Source organism: Notothenia rossii, assembly GCF_949606895.1.
Source record: "Notothenia rossii genome assembly, chromosome: 3".
In the NCBI taxonomy this organism is placed as follows: domain Eukaryota; kingdom Metazoa; phylum Chordata; class Actinopteri; order Perciformes; family Nototheniidae; genus Notothenia; species Notothenia rossii.
The window spans coordinates 62443552-62464028 of NC_136901.1; the positions used below are offsets into that span (position 1 = coordinate 62443552).

Here is a 20477-nt window from a genome sequence, read left to right on the forward strand (position 1 = left end):
AAGGGCTTCTCTGCAACTCTGCAGAATTCTATGGGTGACGTCACGGACTCTACGTCCATTTATATATACAGTCTATGGTTTGTATCTAGCTTATTTTTAAAATCAAATGTTTTTTTTTTGCTGATGTGTAAAATATCAAAAATAACGTTTAATATACTTACTCTCTTGTTAAAAGGTGAAGTTTGCAGCGTAAGCCAGCCATCAGTGTACCATTACGACGACATATCTATACAGCGTGAAAACCTCCCCTCTATGGAGTTTACACACAGCCTACCTTCTGCGTCAAGTGCTGATCTAAGTTTGATCTTCAGTGATCACACCATCCCTCAGAGAGCCAGACAGACTCGTCCCCCTGGAATACCCCCCTTCAACAGGTCTGATGCTAACCCCCAACACAACTAAGGAATTTGGTTTATTTTAATGGCCTAGGCAGATTTTGGCTTTTTTCTCTTGCCAAGATACTTCTAGACACACTTTGAGGTATGCAAAACCTTAAAACTAGAAAATGAAGTACATTGTCCGATTAGATTTTTTCTTAAAGACTGTTTCTCTAAAAGGTAAGTTTGTGATTTTAACACTTTTTTAATGACACTCTGCAGATTTGTGTGTAATTCTCTCACAAAGGAACTGTAAGATACACTTTTATGTACAGTATGCAAAACCTTAAACATTTTTGAAAATAAAATGCTTTGTCTGAATACATTTTCTTTTAACGCTATTTCAATGGAACAATCCAGTTTTGTTGACATCAATGCTTTTTTTCTCTTTTCTTGAGTTACTAAGATATTTTTAGACACACTTTGATGTATGCAACACTTAACAACTGTTAAAATATGAAGTACTTTGTAAGGAATTCGGTTTCTTTTAATGGCCGTTTTTTTTTAAAACTCTCCATTCTACAGATGACTCCCCCCCCCATTCAAAGCAATAAGTCCCACCCTCCACTCAGCAAATCATCTAAAAGGAAGGACCCCACTAAGAAGACCGTTGAAAACTAGCCATGGATCTGAGAAGAGCCAAGTCTCCCCCCGCGAGTTGCAGCCAGGAACAAACTCCTGGACTAGCATCATCACCACCATTTTGGACACCCGAATCTTGCAGCACTACTGCTGCTGATTTTGCTCCTTGGGCAAGACGTCTCTGTTTATGGACACAGTGAAATCAGTGTTGGTTGATATTGTGAAGAGGGTGATACATCGGTACAAAGAAGAAATATGCAATGGATGCCGAGTCAGTCAGCCCGGCCAGAGGCAACACGATTGTCTGAATGACATGCCCGATTTTTTCTTCAGAAACAATTACAACGCGTCAATGAAAAGACTCTGGCTCACCGACTTCATTACTGAGATCGACCAGACTCTTATTGATAAAGACATTTACACGGATGATTGGAGGATCCAAGGCGCTTCGGAGGCTTTTCTGCACAATCTCAAAAATTGCAGACGCCTCAAGGAGAGACTTGAAAAGATCCATGCCGAGTTGGATGGAGAAGAAGAAGACTAATAACCAGCGATTGATTGAAGCCAGGGATTTTTTTTCCTTTTTCGATACATTGACTTTTTCTTTAAATTTAAATAAAAATGGGGAACTACTATGCAAAACGCTCAATATGTATATATTGATCAGAATGTAGTCAATACCCTTTTAATAAGTGTGGTGATGAGGACGATTGAAAACAGAATGAGTAGTGACCCCTGTGTAAACAGATCCTGGCAGGGATTAATTTAGTCAGGGGGTTCTACTATATTTTCTTCCCGCATCGGAGGAGTAAGCTGGTTCTGTCCCGAGAACATCTCTACAAGGTAAAAGTTATTTCAAGTTATTTAATGTCATCAAATGTTCCTCATAGTTACAGATTATCACAAGACGCATTGTTTGTAAAAAGCAGAGTTCACATTTGCCGTTACAACGAGCAACGTAAATACAGCTGTCAATTTGTAAACATTGTCTTTCACTGGTGTTAGCTAGGATAAAGCCATGAAAATTATAAGGTGAGTTTATATTGATTGACTTGTGTTTAGCGTGTTTTTATACTGTGAGTATTTGTAGAGCGTAAGTCAGGCAGTTGCTTGATTTACAATATTTAAAACTATGAACCTTGCCCAAAGTTATGCACATTAAACCGAGCTCAGTGGGGAGGGGGGAGTCATAGCTGATGGATGAGCTTGCGGCATGTTTGCATGTCTATAGGCTACGTCTTGTTTTAAATTATTGTTTCATGTCTGCTGTCAGGCGTTGTAGAACTTTACTGCGTCGGTCCGGCTCTGCATGTCTACTCTTGTGCCGACTTTTAAGGGCGCTGATGCAGGTTGTAGGCCTACCTTTTGTTAAGCGACCATCTTTACCCATTTAAGGTGTTGATTGTTAAAGATACAATATTGTCTTTGGGACCGCAGTGTTTTCCCTAAAAAACTGTGTTTATGTCTCTGCTTTGATCCGCTCTGTGTTCATGTAAATACCGTGAATACACCCAGATCAAAACAGAGACACAATATTGTGTGTGGGGGTGTGTCCCGGAAAGCGACACTTGATACTGGAAAGTGGAGGATATTAATGATTGTGTTACACTTTAGCAGCGGTGCACATACCATGAATATGGGGGACATGCCGGACAGATCAAGTAAGGGTGACGATCCACCCGCTGTGAAATTAACTTATCTTCCATATTTGCCGTACACTTGTGTTTACGGAAGTTGAGATGTTTCTCGGTTGTGATTGGTTGTTCCTCGTCACATGGCGAGCGGTGTGCGCTGCTGCAGTACACGTCTCCATTGGAACCAATGGAAATGAGCTCGCAACGCTGATGTGTATGGCTCCGTACAAAGTTGTACTCATTGCATTAGTATAGGCTACTGTAGCTTTTTACACTGGAGGCGCCCATCTCGGCCGAAGTCGGTTCATATTAACCTAAAGGTACATAATTAAATGGTAAATGTCGCCTTTAAGGAGCAGAATATTTTTATCTTATTTGTGTGTGAATAATGAAATAATTTAAAATATGTTTTTCTGTGATAGGTAATTGGTGTGGAGAAGATTGACCTCTGCCTTGCTTTGAACATTGTTCCAAAGGCTCTGTAGTAAATGGTGAGTATTCAAATGTTTTGTGTGATTTACTTGACTAACTTAAACTTGATCTTTAACTAATTGGTATTAGTCTGACAATTTCTGAATATTTATGTATAACATTTACATACTGCAAACATTGCAGGTATATACACATTTTCTGATTTATTAGGCAAAAGTTATTCAAAAAGTGAGAGGCAAAAGCCAAACATTCTGCGATAAAGCTTCCTTCACAAAAGTGATAATGTTTTGTTTGTTGAAATGGCTATAAGGGTGTTTCTTATATGTAGTCTTATATTACAGTAATACTTATTTTAAGTCGCTTTGGAAAAAGACGGAAAAAAAAAACTAAATGAAATGTAATGTAGTCTAACCTGGTTGTTCGTACTTGATATAAAAAGTTATTCTCACTATAGTGCCAAAACAGGAGTAATGTGGTCCCTTTTCCGTGCTATGGTCAATACATTTTGAATCAGCTGAAGCAACTTAACTGAGTTTTTGGTACACCCTGATGATAAAGAGTTACAATAAGCTAGCCTTGAAGTAACAAATGCATGGACTAGTTTCTCTGCATTGTTTTGAGGCAAGCACACAACTACAATCATAACATCATTAGCAAATGAAATGATTTCATGATTTTTATGACTGTGATATTTAGTTTTCCTTGATAAATGTGGAGTTTAAGCGCATAACAACCCTGCCCCTCCAATCAAGATTTCTCTCTCAGCTGGATGTGCTATCTGACAAACTTCTGAAGGTTTTTGAGAATAGAGGAGGACAGATAGGCCAGCGTCTGAACTGTATTATGTCAAACATGACTCAAGTAAGAATTAATTTTAAGGAAATTATTAGGGCCGGGACTTTAACGCGTTAATTAAGATTAATTAATTACACAAAAATTAATGCGTTAAAAAAATTAACGCATTTTAATCGCACCGCGGAACGTTTCTCACTGGATGAGTTTCAGGGGTACAGATTATACTGGAGCACCAACTAACGTTCATGACTTCAGACAACAACAAACCACAGTGAACAATGTTCAAACATGAACGAAGAAGCTGATGAGACCGCTTTGGTTGGCCCCGTGGATGGGACATTTTGTTTTAAAAAACGGACGGATGGAACCGTCGATAAGCGCACGGTTGTTTGCAAATTATGCAAAAAGGAATTCGCATATCACCGCAGCACATCAAGCCTCAAGTATCACTTCAATGCAAAACATATAGCAGCTAGCGTGGACGTTAGCCCGACTCGGAGTACAAGGACCCACACCCAATTCGCGTTGATCAAACAGTGGCCTATGCAACAGAGAGATTTTATTTTTCATCAGGATATTGGAAGAATAGGAGGGATTGAGGTCAATCACTGGCACTTTTTTATTTTATTTTAAATGGTATGTTGAACTATTTATTACGTTGTTGGTGCAACTGGCACTTTATGTTGAACTGTTTATTGTTTTGGCCAAGGTTATTGAGAGAGTTGGACTGAAATTGATTAGATTTTTTAAATCAGCTGTTGGTAAATCAACAAAGTCTGTTATGGCCTCTGAAGCAACAGAGAGATGTTTTCTAATAGTCAGGGTTTCCAATGTTCTGAATGTACTTGAAAGTATTGTGTTTTACTTAAAAAACAAAGTGTTATAGTTTACAGAAGGTCTACCTACCTATAGGCTACCTGAATCTCTGAAATGTACTATATTCCTAAATATGCTATTGCTACACTTTATGGCAAAAATTGCAACTTTCTGTTGGTCTTGGTTAAGTGCCACCTTGAAAAAAATAAACAATGTTTTGTTGCTTAAGCTTATGTATTCAGTCATTATTCAATGGTATACTAAAATCCATGTGAAAAAAATTGCTTCTCACTGTTCTCAGGTCAAATATTTATATGTGAGTAAAAATGCGATTAATTTCGATTAATTAATTACAAAGCCTCTAATTAATTAGATACATTTTTTTAATGGAGTCCCGGCCCTAGAAATTATACATCCAGTCAAAAGTGTACACATTTCATTGAGCAAAATAGATTCTTTATTTTCTTATTCCCCTTCACTTAGGTTGATGATGTCGATTTAGGCAGGGATTGTCTTCTCAAGTAGAAGTAATACTTGACCTTTTGATTTTTTAGTTGGGCTTTAAAATATGTATTTATTGAAACACCACATAGTATATAGCTAAACCCTAAAGTATGTGAACATCCCTATTTTTTGTTTAATTGCCAGACTACACTGAAAAGCTAGAGGGCTTTTAATTTAAAACGGATACAGGAAATGAAACATTTTTTTATCAGGTCAGACAGGAGTATATCAGATAACAAGGAGGCTTAAAAGTAAAGAAATCTGAAAAAATGTACTTGTTAAACACAGGGACTTAGTAATGGGTATATATATATGTATTGATTTGTTAGATCTCACTCTGTTCCTTTTGTAACTGTGCACTCTGCAGCCAGAAGATGAAGACGTCATTCTGCGGTCCATTCAGGGGATTACAGTGGGACTTTATGTTGTCAAACACAATTCCACCATGAGACCAGAGGACAGATTGTCCTGGAAGGCCAACAGGTAGCCTATTAACTGATGTGGACAACATTGCATTAGCTGCTACCATGCTGTTTGGACTAATGTATGCAATGAACCTGAACTACCCCCCTAAACTGAAGTGCACGTTCATAGTGCTCCAGCAAATGTTAATGGAGCTAGACGGCAACATGCTCTCCAAGAAAGCCCAAGCGTTTAAAAACAAACTGTTTGAGTGAGCTGTTGCCATGGACCATTGTGCACTTTTACAGCATTCATACTGAACTTTCATGAATACAACTGTCTTGCATTTCCTTTGCTCATGCTTGATTTGTATGTTTCAGAAATTTGGGTTTTTCCTGGTGTCATGTGTTTTCAGAATGTACCATTTGTCATGTGTTTCAGAATGTACTAATTGCGCTACTTCAAAATGTCAGTTCTTGTTTTTATTTGTAATATTTTCTTTATGTGGTGAGAAACCAGACCATTATTATACTTTCATGTATTTTTTCATTAAAGTGCCCTTTCATATTAGCAGGTTACTATTTAAATAATGGATTTGCAAGAATATTTCCTTATTTCGGCTAGGCGTTGACATTTTCTGTTAATTGTTTACTATGAATGAGTTACAAAAATAAGCCTTTCTTTGCCATTTGGCACAATAAACCTTTATTTTGGTCGGGAGAATAGTTTCCTTTAAGCTTCCTTGCGGTACATGTACATGCATCACAAACATTTTCTATTTCTTTATTTTCAATGTATTTGTTAATTCTCCTGAGGCTGCATGATGGAAAAACCAAAAGCTCATCTGAATGTTTGGTGGTTGTTAATATTGTTTTATTTTTTGAGAAAAATACACGAATGATGTTCAAAGAAATGTGTGTCTTTATTGACTATTTGTTTTAAAATGTTATGATAAATGCTGTAGATATAAGAGATTAGGATGGATCCTGTAGAAGAATGTACGACATGCCTCTATTCACATGAAATAAATAATCTTATGTACCCCTTGAGCACTAGGTAGATTAAACAGAAAACTATAGCATGTGGCTTTAACAGGTACAAATGAAATATACTGAGTACATAAAAAGTCATGTTGGTTAAACATAGGGTAAATGAATATACCTAATATTAAAGGAAATATTCACATTAACGGAATAGTTTTGAGTACACATGATTTTAATATGTGCAACCGATGTCCATGTTTTTTATTACTAGTGTCCAACAGACTTTTTACAGTGAAGCTTAAATAAAGAAATCATGTTGCTTTAACAGGTACAAGTTAAATATACTGAGCATATTAAAAGTGTTACGGTGAGTGAAGCAAGCAGGACCCAAACGCAGATAACACTGAATTTGCCTTTATTTCAAGGAGAATAATGTAACTCGGAAAAAACAGAACACTCCCTGGTGAACTCAGTCACCAACAAAAGAAGAGACAAGACTAAATACAGGGAGGGGTAATCACAAGACGAGAAACAGCCGGGCAGGGGAGGAGAAACACAAGGGCCACAGGTGAACACAATCAGACAACTAGACACACCAGGGAAACTAACGACCGGAGGAAAAACACAGGGAAAAGGACCAGACAATAAACCAGGAGGAAAACATGACAGGGAGAACAGCAAAACACCCAAAACAAGAAATACAAAACGTGACATAACACAATAATCGTAACAAAAAGCCTAAAATGAACATAAAAAAGTCATGTTGGTTAAACATAGGGTAAATGAATATACTTAATATTAAAGGAAATAGTCAAATGAACATAACAATTTCATGTTTCTTTGACATAACATAGTTGTGTGTCTTTAACATAATGGAATAGTTTTGAGTACACATGTGTTTAATATGTGCAACCGATGTCCATGTTAAAATCATGTGAATCCAACAGCCTTTTTTTTCAGTGTGGTTCGTTATCTCCTTTCTCTTGCTGAAGAAACTAGTATCACCCCCATACAGCCTCACATAACTTCATATTGGGCTTCCTTATAGTTGTGTGAAGTAATTAGACAATAAACAATATCAAGGGGTCATTAAGATCTTTTAAAAATGGTATTACCCTCTTCAAAAAGACTCCCATGTAGCTAATAAAGTACTTAAACATTAGTTCACAAGCCATACAACTTAAGAGAACATCCTTAGTTATCACCAATTATATTAAAACCTAAATAAGATATTTTTTAATTAATATGAATACCCTTTTCACAAAAAGAGACTTCCTTGTAGTTAGTAAACTATGTAAACATTAGTTAACAGTCTCACAAAACTTAAAAAGAGACATCCTTAGCAAGCACAAATAATTAAAAAAAAAAACCTAAATCAAATTTAGAGAGGACAATAACGTTTTCAGGTGTCTTAGTGAGTGAAAATTAATGGCTTTCTATTATAAACTAACTCCATCCCCTCGCTTCTGACCTCACAGAGACTGTCTTAATCAACACATAGATTAACATCCAAGGCTTAAAACATGCCGGTGCGAAATCACACCTGCATGTTATAACACCTCAACCCTCACATCAAAGGACAGACATCAAAAGCTAATTAGATTAGAGAACAAAAGCGCTACTGCCAGGGTTCATTAAAGGACAGACATCAGAGGCTAATTAGATTAGACGACAAAGGCTGTAATTTCACACCTACACGCTATAACACATCATCCCTCACAGGGGGGGTGTGACAGGACGGGCTGACAGCAGGGTGACGAGGGGACGGGGTGCGAGACAGTCTCACACACACAACTTCAAAGAGACTGCCTTAATTAACACCTAGATTAACATCAGATGCTTATAACACGCCGGTGCAATATCACACCGGCATGTTAATACACCTCAACCCTCACATCAAATGATTAGACAACAAAGGTTCTTCTACAGGGGGGCATTTCACACCTACGTGTGATGACACCTCACCCCTCACATCAGAGGATCTCACACCTACGTGTGATAACACCTCAAACAAAGGGAGGCGGGACTTAGCTCATTAGAATAAGTAGGGAGAGGTGTCACACCACCTGTCACTTTGCATGCATACTAATGTGATTAAAAGGGCATCCTTATTACTACTTACGTACTTCTGTTCCGGTTGGTGATACGTTTCCCTCAGTCAGACTCCGATGGCCAGCCTGGTCGGCCGGCGACTGGGTGGAGGCACTGTGCGGAGCCTAAGATTCCACAGTGCCAGTGCGGGGAGAACAGGCAAACTGTTTGTTGCGGTTTGGACGCATTGCCAAAGTGTGGAGGTGGCTGATTGCCTTTCCAGGTTGCCGCACATCGCCAACCTTGGGGAGGGAGAGGATAATGTGTCGGAGCGGATCACATGAGTGACTGACTCCGCCACTGACAGCTGACACACATACACCACACACACACCAAACATTTCCTGCTCTCTTCCTAAAAAGGAACCATGCAATTTATTATTTATTTTACGTCTGTTAATTATGGGGTATGGTTATGTTAAGAGGTGGTTAACCTGTTTATGTTTGGGTCGGATTTTTATGTTGAAATGTGGTTTTGAGCTAATTGTGTCACCTGTTGACGGTAAGCCTGTGGGAGGGGCTATGGGCTCAAAAGGGATGGGGTTTGGCCCTGGAGAGGGTCACTAGGAAGAATGTTGCAGTGAAGGCAACAGCTGGGACGTGTTCGGGAGATTGTTGCAGAGAAGGCAACACCTGAGCATGTTTACTCTGAATGAGTGATGGACGGTTTGATTTGGACGGTTATTTTTTTTGTTTAAGTTGTGCTGCTCCGCTATATATTTTTTGTTGCTGTAAATAAAGTTTTGGAGCTTAACCCAACCGACTAGGCCAGTGTTTTTGAACAGACAAATAGAGCCCCGTCACAGCTGCTAATGGTAGCTACCAGAGGTTAGCGCAGCTTCCGTTTTTTCTACGCGACTCACTTTGGTAACCTGTGTGTGTATGTGAAAATATTCCCTCGATTCCATTGGCTCTGACGGTTAGAAAGAGATGTCAATCAGCAAAATCGACCAAGGGGGGCCAGAGATATGGAAATTCCACCCAAATGACCCCAGAAGTGTTTTGTTTTTGCTAAACCTCTCTAAAAAGGTCAAATGTCACTTGTTTTGCATCAATCTTGATACAGGGTACTTATATGTTGTACTTTGGATTCCTAAAGCTTTTAGTATACCTTACCATCATCCAAGGGTAGTTTTCACTATAAGTACAAAATATCTTTTGGACGGACACGATAATTTACAGTTTTTTACTATGTTCAATCTGAATTTTCTTTAAAATAAAAAACATCTATATTGATTCTGACTCTTCTACATGCAACTCACAGGTTTATCATTACTTTGAGAAAAAAGATAGGATAATTTAGAATAGAATATCTTTATTGTCATCACCCATCAGTGTAACGAAATTCAGTTGGCATCTCTCACTGCAGTACATAAATAAGAACACATCCATAAAAGCAGTGATAAAGCAGAGACAGTAGCAATAATCAGGGTCATCACTTAAATGCACTTTACCAGAATGTTAAAATACATTTTTAAAGATTATTTAATAAAGGAACACTACAATCTTTAAATATAAATAGTTACTAAAAATATCAGTTTGATACTTAATAAATATACAAATAAATAACATATGGTATTTTAGGATGCAGTCTTTGATGGGAGGTAGTGTGTTTGTATGTGTGCATGTTCAAAGTTATAGTGAGTTTTGTGGTTGGACAGGGATGGGAGTTATGGAGGCCACAGCTCTGGGAAAGAAGCTGTTCTTCAGTCTGTTGGTGCGTGATTTTATTGATCTGAACCGTCTGCCGGAAGGCAGCGGTCCGAACAGTGAGTTGCCGGGGTGTGTGATGTCTCTGATGATACTGCTGGCTATCTTCTGTAGTCGACTTTTGTAGATGTTGTCAAGGTTGGGCAGCTCAGTCCCAATGATGCGCCGAGCAGCCTTCACCACCCGTTGCAGGTCCTTCCGCTCTGCGGCTGTGCAGCTGGTGTACCAGTTATGCAGCTGGTCTCGGTGCTTTCAATAGTCGACCGATAGAAGTTTACCAGCAGTTTTTTTGGAAGCCTGGCCTGTCTCAGTTTCCTCAGTAAAAAGAGTGTGAAGAGCATGGGACTAAGCAGACAACCTTGTGGGGTTCCTGTGTTTACTATAAGGGGGGATGATAGGTGCTTACCGACTCTGACTTGCTGTGGTCTGTCAGTCAAAGTGAAAAGTGCAAAAGTGAAGAGCCAAAGCCAAGAATATTCAGTTTGCTGACCAGTTTGTGGGGCATGACGGTGTTGAATGCGGAGCTGATGTGTCAGAGAGGTGTGGAGGGCTGAGTTGATGGCATCTTCTGTGGAGCGCTTTGGCCTGTAGGCAAACTGATGCTTGTCAAGGTCAGGTGGGATGATTGTTCTGATATGGGAAAGCACCAGTTTCTCAAAACACTTCATGACTATTGGTGTAAGCGCGACTGGGCGATAGTCATTTAGGCACTTCACAGATGTCTTTTTAGGCACTGGGATGATGGTTGAGGATTTGAGGCATGTTGGAACAGTAGCTTGTTGTAATGAGAGGTTGAATATATCAGTAAACGCCTCTGTCAGTTGGTCCACACATCCCTTCAGTACCCGGCCGGGCACTCCGTCTGGGCCTGCAACTTTGCTAGGTCTGATTTTCCTCAGAGTGGTCCTCATCTGATGGTGCTGTAGAACCAGCGTTGTCTCCTCAGCAGGTGGGTGGATGAGTGGAGCAGATTCCCCTCCCGGGGTGTCAAAGCAGGCGAAAAACTGGTTCAGGACATCAGGGAGTTCTGCATCATGAAGTCATCGCTCCTTAAGCAATGACTTCACATTGCTAGTAATCCATGGCTTTTGATTTGGAAACAGCTTTATTGTCCTCTGAGTTAAAACATTTGCTGTGCAGAAGTTTATGTATCCTAGTACTGTCTCAGTGTATTCCCCAAGATCTGACCCTTCAGCAAACAAATCCCAGTCTGTGTTCAAAACAGTCTTGCAGCATTGAGGTGGCTTCCTCAGACCACACTTGTACTGTCCTGATAGCTGGTTTTGTTTTGCAGATCCGTGGTTTGTAAGCTGGAGTCAGAATGAGTGAAATGTGGTCAGATTGTCGATTGTAGATGTGGGGATGCTGTTGCTTTAAATGCCCCTGGGATGTTTGTGTAGACCTGGTCCAGGACGTTGTTTTCTCTTGTTGGGAAGTTCACATTTTTATAGAATTTAGGCATAACTGCTTTGAGATTAACATGGTTAAAATCACCTGCTACAATGACTACACCGTCCGGGTGCGCCGTCAGCTGTTTGTTGATGTCATCATGTAGCTTTTCCAGTGCTAATTTAGCATTAGCTTGGGGGGAATGTAGACTGCAATCAGTATTATTGTTGTAAATTCTCTCGGTAACAAGAAAGGTCTGCACCTTACCGTTAATGCCTCCAAGTTTGGGCAGCAATGTTTACTAACAATGTCCGCTGCTGTGCACCAGCTGTTGTTTACGTCAGTGGTTCTCAAACTTTCTTCAATAATGTACCCCCTTTGAAAAAGAAATTCAGCCAAGTACCCCCTGATCAGCGCAAACATATTGTTAGGGAACAAATGCCTATATAAAGAGGTACAATACAGCGCTGCACCATCAGTGTCTGATTTATTAAAACAACAACCTTGTAACAGAGAAATACTTAAATGCTACATTTCAAATGTTTACAATCCATTACTAAATTCGTGGCACACCAATTTTAACATCATGCAATAACACTAAGATGACATTAGTTGCATTTAACTGATCTTTTTAATAAATTGTACTTACAATTTAGTGAGAAATATGGGCTTGTGCTTCACTGAGGATCTTTGTCATGCTGACAGGCAGGCAAACTGCAGTTATTAAACTTTGCGTTTTGAAATATTTGTAACTCTGTTAATATAAAACCCACACTGCTCAAACTTCGTTACTTTTCCTAAAATTAGTATATTTATTTTGGGGCGTGGGGAAGGAAGATAAAAAGGTATATGAGCATGGGATTTTGACCCCTCATATAAACATATGCATAATGCTATACTTTGCGGCCACACGCCGGCCACACGCCGTTGCCAAGCAACGCTTATTGTTTAGGTCCTTTGATAAGCAGGCAGTCATATCATTAACTAGAACTAGCTAGATCTGATAGATTTGGACATAAACGCGAGTGAAGTCTAACCGGACGCGAGAGAGATCAGAGATCAGATCAGCTGCTGCTGACGGAGAACACGCAGCTCTGCATGATCACAGCTCCGTCCGCTGTGACGGACCGTTGAGCGGAGCAAAATACACTAAGAGTTAGACCTAACACACTTAGCTATTTCATCTACTCTGGAACTAACTAAACTAGTTATACATATATTTATTCTTTACTGTCGGGTCACTTATTACAGGTTCAGCGAGCTGCACGAGCCTGACAAACTGTCAGGAGAGGGAGAGGAAAAGAGAGCACCCCGTTTATTGTTCCCATTATATTATCCAGAATTACTGTAAACTTTTGAAGAAAGTAGTTAATCTACTATTAGTAGTTTGTTTAAATGCATTAATTATGTATTTTTTTCATTAACATAAAATAAATCTCACGCACCCCCTGCAGTACTCCAACATACCCCTAGGGGTCCGCGTACCCCCGTTTGAGAACCACTGGTTTACGTAGACAGAAAGTCCACCCCCTCGGCTCTTTCCGGAGTCCTTTGTGCGATCCGATCTGTAAATAGAGCAGCCGGCTAGCTCGATAGCGGCGTCAGGGATGTTGTGGTTCAGCCAGGTCTCCGTGATGATCGTCACACAGTGGGGTACACACCTCAACCTGATCTCGTCCATCTTGTTGATTAGAGACCTGGAGTTGGCGAGGAATAGGCTCGGAAGCGCCGGTCTGTACGGGTTAGCCTTTAGCCTAGCCCTTAGCCCAGCTCGTTTACCCCGCTTCTGTCTCCTCTCCTTCCGCCGCCGGCGGCGCCTCGCTGGTGGGACGGTGAAACCGATTGCCTCCGGGCTGCGTAGAATCTCTTGAGGGATGAAAGTTGTGTCCAAACGGAGATCAGTGTGGGTGTTCCGGATGAAAAATAATTGAGTTTGGTTGTATTTATTAAAGGCTACTACCTTGCTGCTAGAAAGTAAACACACTCAAACGTATATAAAGAAACAGAGAGAGAGCCGAGCCGCTGCGTCAGCACGCGCCGCCATGTTAGCCTAAACAGCTGTGAAATTAACCCTTTTAGAAGGGAAGATATGGTCATTTGTTCTGGGAATGTCATTTTCGAGCCTGAGACCTGAAAAACAGGCTCAGTGCTTAACAGGTTAAACCTTTTGAAATACAATCAGAGAACGGAAATATGCTGGTTCTTATTTTTGTATTATTACTTAATAACTGGGCTTCGACTTAGCATAACCAACTACTTAAACAAATTTAGAGTGTAGCACTCTCTACCATTGGATTGACTGCTTCCTCTTTCAGGTAACCATCTTTAAACAGTCTCAGATATGAAAACCCTCATATTCTGTTCAATACCTGCTGCACAATAAAATAATCACGAGTTTATTAAACAGATAACTCTGCAATAAGCCACCTTTACATTATGGTCTGTTGTTATGTTTGTTCCACCTTGAGGTTGTGGGAGGTTTTCCTTAATCTGACACACTAACACTGAACTCTGGAGGCTATGACCCAACAGCGATACAAGCACAATGACAATCCCACAGAACACACACACTCACATGCTTGTCTTTATTGCATTCTGGGGGTACCTGACCAGACCATCCCTTTTGGGATCCACTCTTTCTGAAGGTTGTACAGCACTGTACAAAATCAGGCAGAATCCTGAAGTGGACTCAAACAAAGATTTCACTTCAAATTATCAATCAGAGAAAGTAGAGGTCACTGACCGGACTATAAACCATTTCATGGGGTCTTGTCAGGTACAGAGTTACAGGAGGGGTCCATATATACACACTGTCTGGCTTTTAGTCATGTGTGGGCTCCAAACATACACTTTCTGGTTTAAAACATTAGTGGGGTCACTTTGGATACTGTATTACTAAACTTACTTGAAGTAACAATTTAACAACTTTGACTGTCAAAGTGTGGGCTATAATGATGCAGAAGGATGTTCACCTTTAGTGTCAACATGTAGCGTCTGTTAAGTGACCCAATTATATTGAATTCCAATGTACTGATAGCATTTTAATGAATATTTAAGCTATTATAGTAATGTTTTTATTAGTCTATTTACCCACTGTGACACTGGCACTGTATACATACAGGCGGTTGGTGCCCCAGAAATGTCCCCATCTTTAGTGAAACATTTCCACTATCCCTCGTTCAGACATTGGGTTCCTTCGTCAGGGATGTCTGGACTCGCGAATGAGACTCAAAGTACATTTACTGAAATTGCATCAGTTTCCTTCTTTTTAAATAAAGAGGGGTTTGTGTAAGTGTTAATTATTGAAGCCATATAAGTCATGCTCATAAGGCTATTCTGCTTAAATAGTAATAGTAATGTCCATTTAAGCAATACAATGTTATTATAGAGCTTTCCAGTAAATACAAGGAGATTGTCGTTATTAGACTTTTAATTTTCAAATGAAGAACTGTATTCAGTGTACACAAAAAGGTATCACCATTTAAGAACGGCATTATTATATGACAGAGGTCCCAAAAAGGACTTGTGGCTGATTTAAATGAGGGTCTAAAGTCACTGAAAGAATTTAACCTTCAAAACGTTTATGTTAGACATGAAGGGAGATTACTTTAAGTCAGGGGTTTTCAAAGTGTGGGAAGGTGAGCCTCCCCTCAGAGAACATAATAACAGCCGCGCCCCCCCTCCCAATTATTATTGCTATTATTATTATTATTATTATTTCTATAATGCAGGGTTATTATTATCCAGTGGAATGCCCATACCTACTGGCCTAGTTAAATGAAAGTGGTTACTTTTTTTTGGCTGGGAAGTGTAGTTTTACACACCGTCTTATTTGACTTTCTCAGGACTTAAAACTGTTTTTGGGGGGCAGACCCCCACAAAAGAAAAACAAATATTTACACACGTAAGGTCATCATATTAACAGTTTTTATGCTCATCGAGTCATCCGTGAGCAGAGCATCAAGTTGGCATGCCTATTACAGCTGAATGCGGCTATTACCATCTTGTTCAGCAAAATGCCTCACAAACTTATTAAGATCTAAAGCTTTAGTGCGTTTTGATTCAATGCTGAGTACAGCCAAACTTGACAGTCTCTTATCTGTCATTGTAGACCGCAAATACCTCATCCCTGCCGTGTACTTGAGTCAGAATGCGCCGTCCCCTTCAAATCAAATCGCCGCCAATCAAATTTCCTCGCTCGCGCCAGGGAGGGGTTACAAGGCTCGCGTCTTGTGCTGGATTCACTTGGACATTAGGGATCTTCTCCCATAAATGTCCGATGAGCCACAACTTTGATTTCAAAACAAAGCTGACATTTTCTGCCAGACGCTGTCTCCTCTTTCACTTTTGGTAACTTCACTAAAAATCGATCCATGTTACCACTCGCATAAAGTTAGTTGAAGTTAACCTGCTAAAATTCACTGTTTCTCGTTATTTTTTTCTCACGCTGCGCCTCCCCTGAAGCTCTCTGGCGCCCCCCAGGGGGGGGGCGCGCCTCACACTTTGAAAACCGCTGCTTTAAGTAATGATATGGGATTCAAAGGTAATGACACAATAAAATGGTAGATAAAGACGAGGACACCAGATGTGATATTTTGAGACATTGATAGAAATAAGGAAATTGAAAGTGTGAAAAGGGACAAGATTAAATAAATTGTGTTAAAAGAAAGACAAGATATGAGAAACTAGAAGAGATGATAAGGTAGTTGACATAAAAGGAAGATTACAAAAAAGAGATGAGATTTAAAAAAGCATACAGTAGGCCTAGAGGTAAGAGAAGATAAGATTAAATAGAAAAGGTTGAAGAGATAAGGCAGGAGGAAATTGTGAATAATTAAGATAAAAGAAAAGGAGATGAGGTATTAAGAGGACATCAATGAGGGGTTAAAGAAAAAATAAACTACGATCTATATAATTGTATAGTGGCTTGCATCAAACATTTAACTTTTGCAAGCACTACACTCGACAACAACAACTAATGGTGTCAACAGACACTAATGATCACTTTAAATGTTGCTCTTGAGAGCTGTGATCCGATTGTTTATGGAAAACTTTATGGCTAACCAATGTCTTTGAGTGCTTCTCCTTCCATTTAAAGACACTTACCGCAGTCGCTTTTCATGTGTTAATGAAGGTCATCATGTGCTCAACAGCTTGCATCTCCGTCTTTTCCCACAGCTTTTTCTTGAAAGGCTGCCGACCTGTATAAAAATGACACAAATAAATAATTTTGTGTTTTTCTGGAACTGATATGGAAAAGTTATTTGAGATAAAAAGTTGATAAACATATACGTATATATACATAGATACATACATTCACACTAGGGGTTTCACCAACTAGTCGAATAGTTGACTACCTTTACCACTAGTCGGCGCTGTAGGCCCTAGTCAACTAGTCGTGAAAGAAATTGAGGTAAACGAGGTGCTGCAAAATGCTCCAAAACACGTCCGACATTCTTATGTATGGCAGTACTTCAACGAAGATGTAACCAACTCCACAGTGAAGTGTCAGTTGTGTACAGCTGTACTGAAGTACAATACAAATGTATCTGCTATGCACAACCAACTGAAGATGAGACACCCGCTGCCGACAGCTAGCACTAGCAGTAATGCTAGCACCAGTGAGCAACGGACCGGCGTCAGCACTGAACAGAGGCAAACGAACAGCAAGAAAACACGGGTCAACAGTGATGCGGATGATGAGCTACGGGATTACTGCCAGCGGACACCGCATATCCCCACAATGGATAATCCACTGGAGTGGTGGGCAGAAAACGTGCACCGCTTCCCCCGCTTTCGAGGAGCTACCTGGCTATTCCAGCCACAAGCACCCCGAGTGAGAGGGTTTTTTCCCTGGCAGGCAACACTGTCACCCGAAAGCGGTCAAGCCTCCTTCCCTCACATGTCGATGCGTTGGTGTTCAAACCAAACCAAAAATATGGAAAGGTGGACGTTATCGTCGAGGACAGCGAATAAAGAGTTGCGCACTGGATTTACGTGGCATTTATGTAAACAAGAGTCTTTTGCTGTCGATTTTGGTGAGTCCAGTTACTGTTTGTTATTTACTCAGCCATGTAACACAAATCAAAATGCAGTGTTTAATGTTACTGTATGAGTTCCAATATGAAATACAGTTGTACAGCTCTCTTTGTGTGTCTTTATTATGACGTAACGACTAGTCGACTAGTATTTTGAAAAACGTGTCGACTAGTAAATATTGGTAGTTGTGAAACCCCTAATTCACACACAATATCATCTGTAGTTAGAGAATTAACTGAACAACCATGATCCCGTCACAAACAGACAAACCTGAATAATAATGTGAAAGGGTTTGTACTTTAGATGGGCATTAAATAACTGAAACAGCAATGTCTTTCAGCCGATAACATTAGTGGGCACGGCATGTACACGGCAAGTCGTTATGATGAAGATTTAACTCGTTGTAGCAAGTCCATGGTGTCAAAGCCTCTGTTTAGCTAAACGTTCTAGTTTGGCACTGGCGTGGGCCTGGCACCCTTCTGTAGCTTTTGGACAAACTTCTCTGCGTCGGGGACCGTGTTGGAGTGTCGCTGTCCGTTGTGTGTTACTACCAAGATAGCCGGGTAGAACATCCCGTAGCGGAGCCCCATGGATTGTAGCTGCTTTTTCACTGCCTCAAAGACTTTCTGTTGCCGGTGAGTCTCCGCTGAGTGGTCTGGATATAATCTGACGTTGTAATTTTTTTGCTTAGATGAGCCACCCTTGTCAGTTGTGGAGAGGGCCACTCTAAATTATATGGATGCTCGAGGCCAACTATCAGTCCTTTATGTTCTGCTGTGGTCCAAATCAAAGGACAACTCACACTCAAGACTCAATGCTTGGAGAGATGATTTAAAAGTAGACATTACAGAGACTGAGTGGGAAAATGCTTGTTTAAAGGCACAAACCCAGACTATAAACACTGCACTGAAACTGATACAATATAAATGGCTGTTCAGAACCTGTTACACCTGTTAAACTGAATCTGTATAATCCTAACATTCCTGATAACTGTTCCAAATGTGACGATAATGTTGGTACTCTGCTGCACTGTATGTGGGAATGCCAAAAAATCCAATCATTCTGGAAAGATATAGTTAACCTGATTGCACGTGTAACTGATATACAGATTCCTTTCGACGCAAAGCTCTGTATATTAGGCATATATCCCGACCAATTTGTACCAAGCCGTAAAGCAGTGCCCTTGATTAATATGTGCCTACTTCAGGCTAGGAGAGTAATTGCACTGAGGTGGAAAAATACGGATGGTCCTACACCTGCATTGTGGCAGCGGGAAATGGCGTCCTGCCTCGCTTTGGAAAAATGAACCTATGTGATCAAAAAGAAAGTAAATAAGTTTAAGGAAATATGGGACACATTCATGCACTTCCTTGAAAGTGATCAAATGGAAATTGATGAGTGAAATTGATGGATATCGCTATCAAACACTAATACATAATAAGGAATAATAACAATGCTGCTTATAATAACAACAATAATAATTATCTCTAAATATAGAAACAAATTATTCTTTCATATACATTTTTTGTATTATTGTTTCACATCCTTTACTTATATCGGATTGTATTTACTCCTGTTTCATTTCAATCTGTGAGGTTTCCCTGAATGTCCGATGTTGAGGGTGGGAGGAGGGAAGGGTTATTTTCCCATGTGTCAATGTATGTATGTATGACTGTATGTTCTTTCTATGTTGAAAAACCCAATAAATATAATGAAAAAAATAAATAAACACTTTGTCATACAATCTAAATGTTGCGTTTTTTAGCGTTACCTTGTGATTTCAAAGAAAGCTCCCTGGGAAATGTTGACTTACTGTCAGTGTTCGACATGAAGCTAGAAGCTACCTTACAGTACACAGTTGATCCTGAGTCCTGTCAGTTAAAGTGTTTCATAGTTAGCTTAGCTAAGCATCAACCTATCACTGAAATATATGGATGTTATGTGACAGTATTTCTGAGAAAAAGTCAGCTGAAATGGTGGCATAGTTGCCACTGCTTTACATGTTGACAGCATGTTTGAACGTATTTGCAGCAGCAAATGTGGCTGTTTGGCCACTGACGTTGCCATAACAACACCTGCATTTAAAAGTCCAACCTCTTTTTGTGACAGATTTTTGTATGAAATTATAATTCTTCTGATTGATATTTCCTATTGACAGCTAGTTTCTATGTGAACATTATGAGATGGACAGCCAGCTAATAAGCTTTTTATACAAATATTTCAGATCAAAGCTAATCCAGTGGGGCTCCTGAAAGGGGGCAAGGGACACTATGCTCCCAAATCTTAAGCCTTGACCCCCATCTTAAAATTGATATGATCAAAAAATGATCTGCATTGTCGGAGGCCTTTTTTCCTCATTATCATGTCAAATTGTACAGCTTTCCGTTTTGAATGCAGAAAGATGACTATGGAGTATTAAGTGAAAATGACTATACTAAAGTGTTAAAGAGCATCTTGCAGTTTCTTTTTTTTTTATACATTTATGCTTAAACTTGCTTGAAAATTTCAATTAAAAAAGTGAATGTAGGATTTGATATGTTTTACGAGACATAAGGGCAGGAATTCAGAGGGAAAGGAGCAATTTTGAGCTCTGCTCTTAAAAACTGCTTTTTTTTAAGATCATACGTCAAACGCGTCATATTACATCACAAAGGGTAAACATCTCCGCTCTCTGACCGCGGGTATAGTTAGTAGTTGCGTTGAGTTGAGCGGTTGTGTTTTAGT

General features: G+C 39.8%; 1 long non-coding RNA gene across 1 annotated transcript; it reads left to right on the forward strand.

Annotated features, from left to right (window-relative positions):
• The first annotated feature begins 533 nt into the window (after positions 1 to 533).
• LOC307032635 lies at positions 534 to 6394 on the forward strand. Its single transcript, XR_013806329.1, has 3 exons — positions 534 to 1802; positions 3016 to 3084; positions 5508 to 6394. It is a non-coding gene; the product is annotated as an uncharacterized lncRNA (long non-coding RNA).
• The last annotated feature ends 14083 nt before the right edge of the window (positions 6395 to 20477 follow it).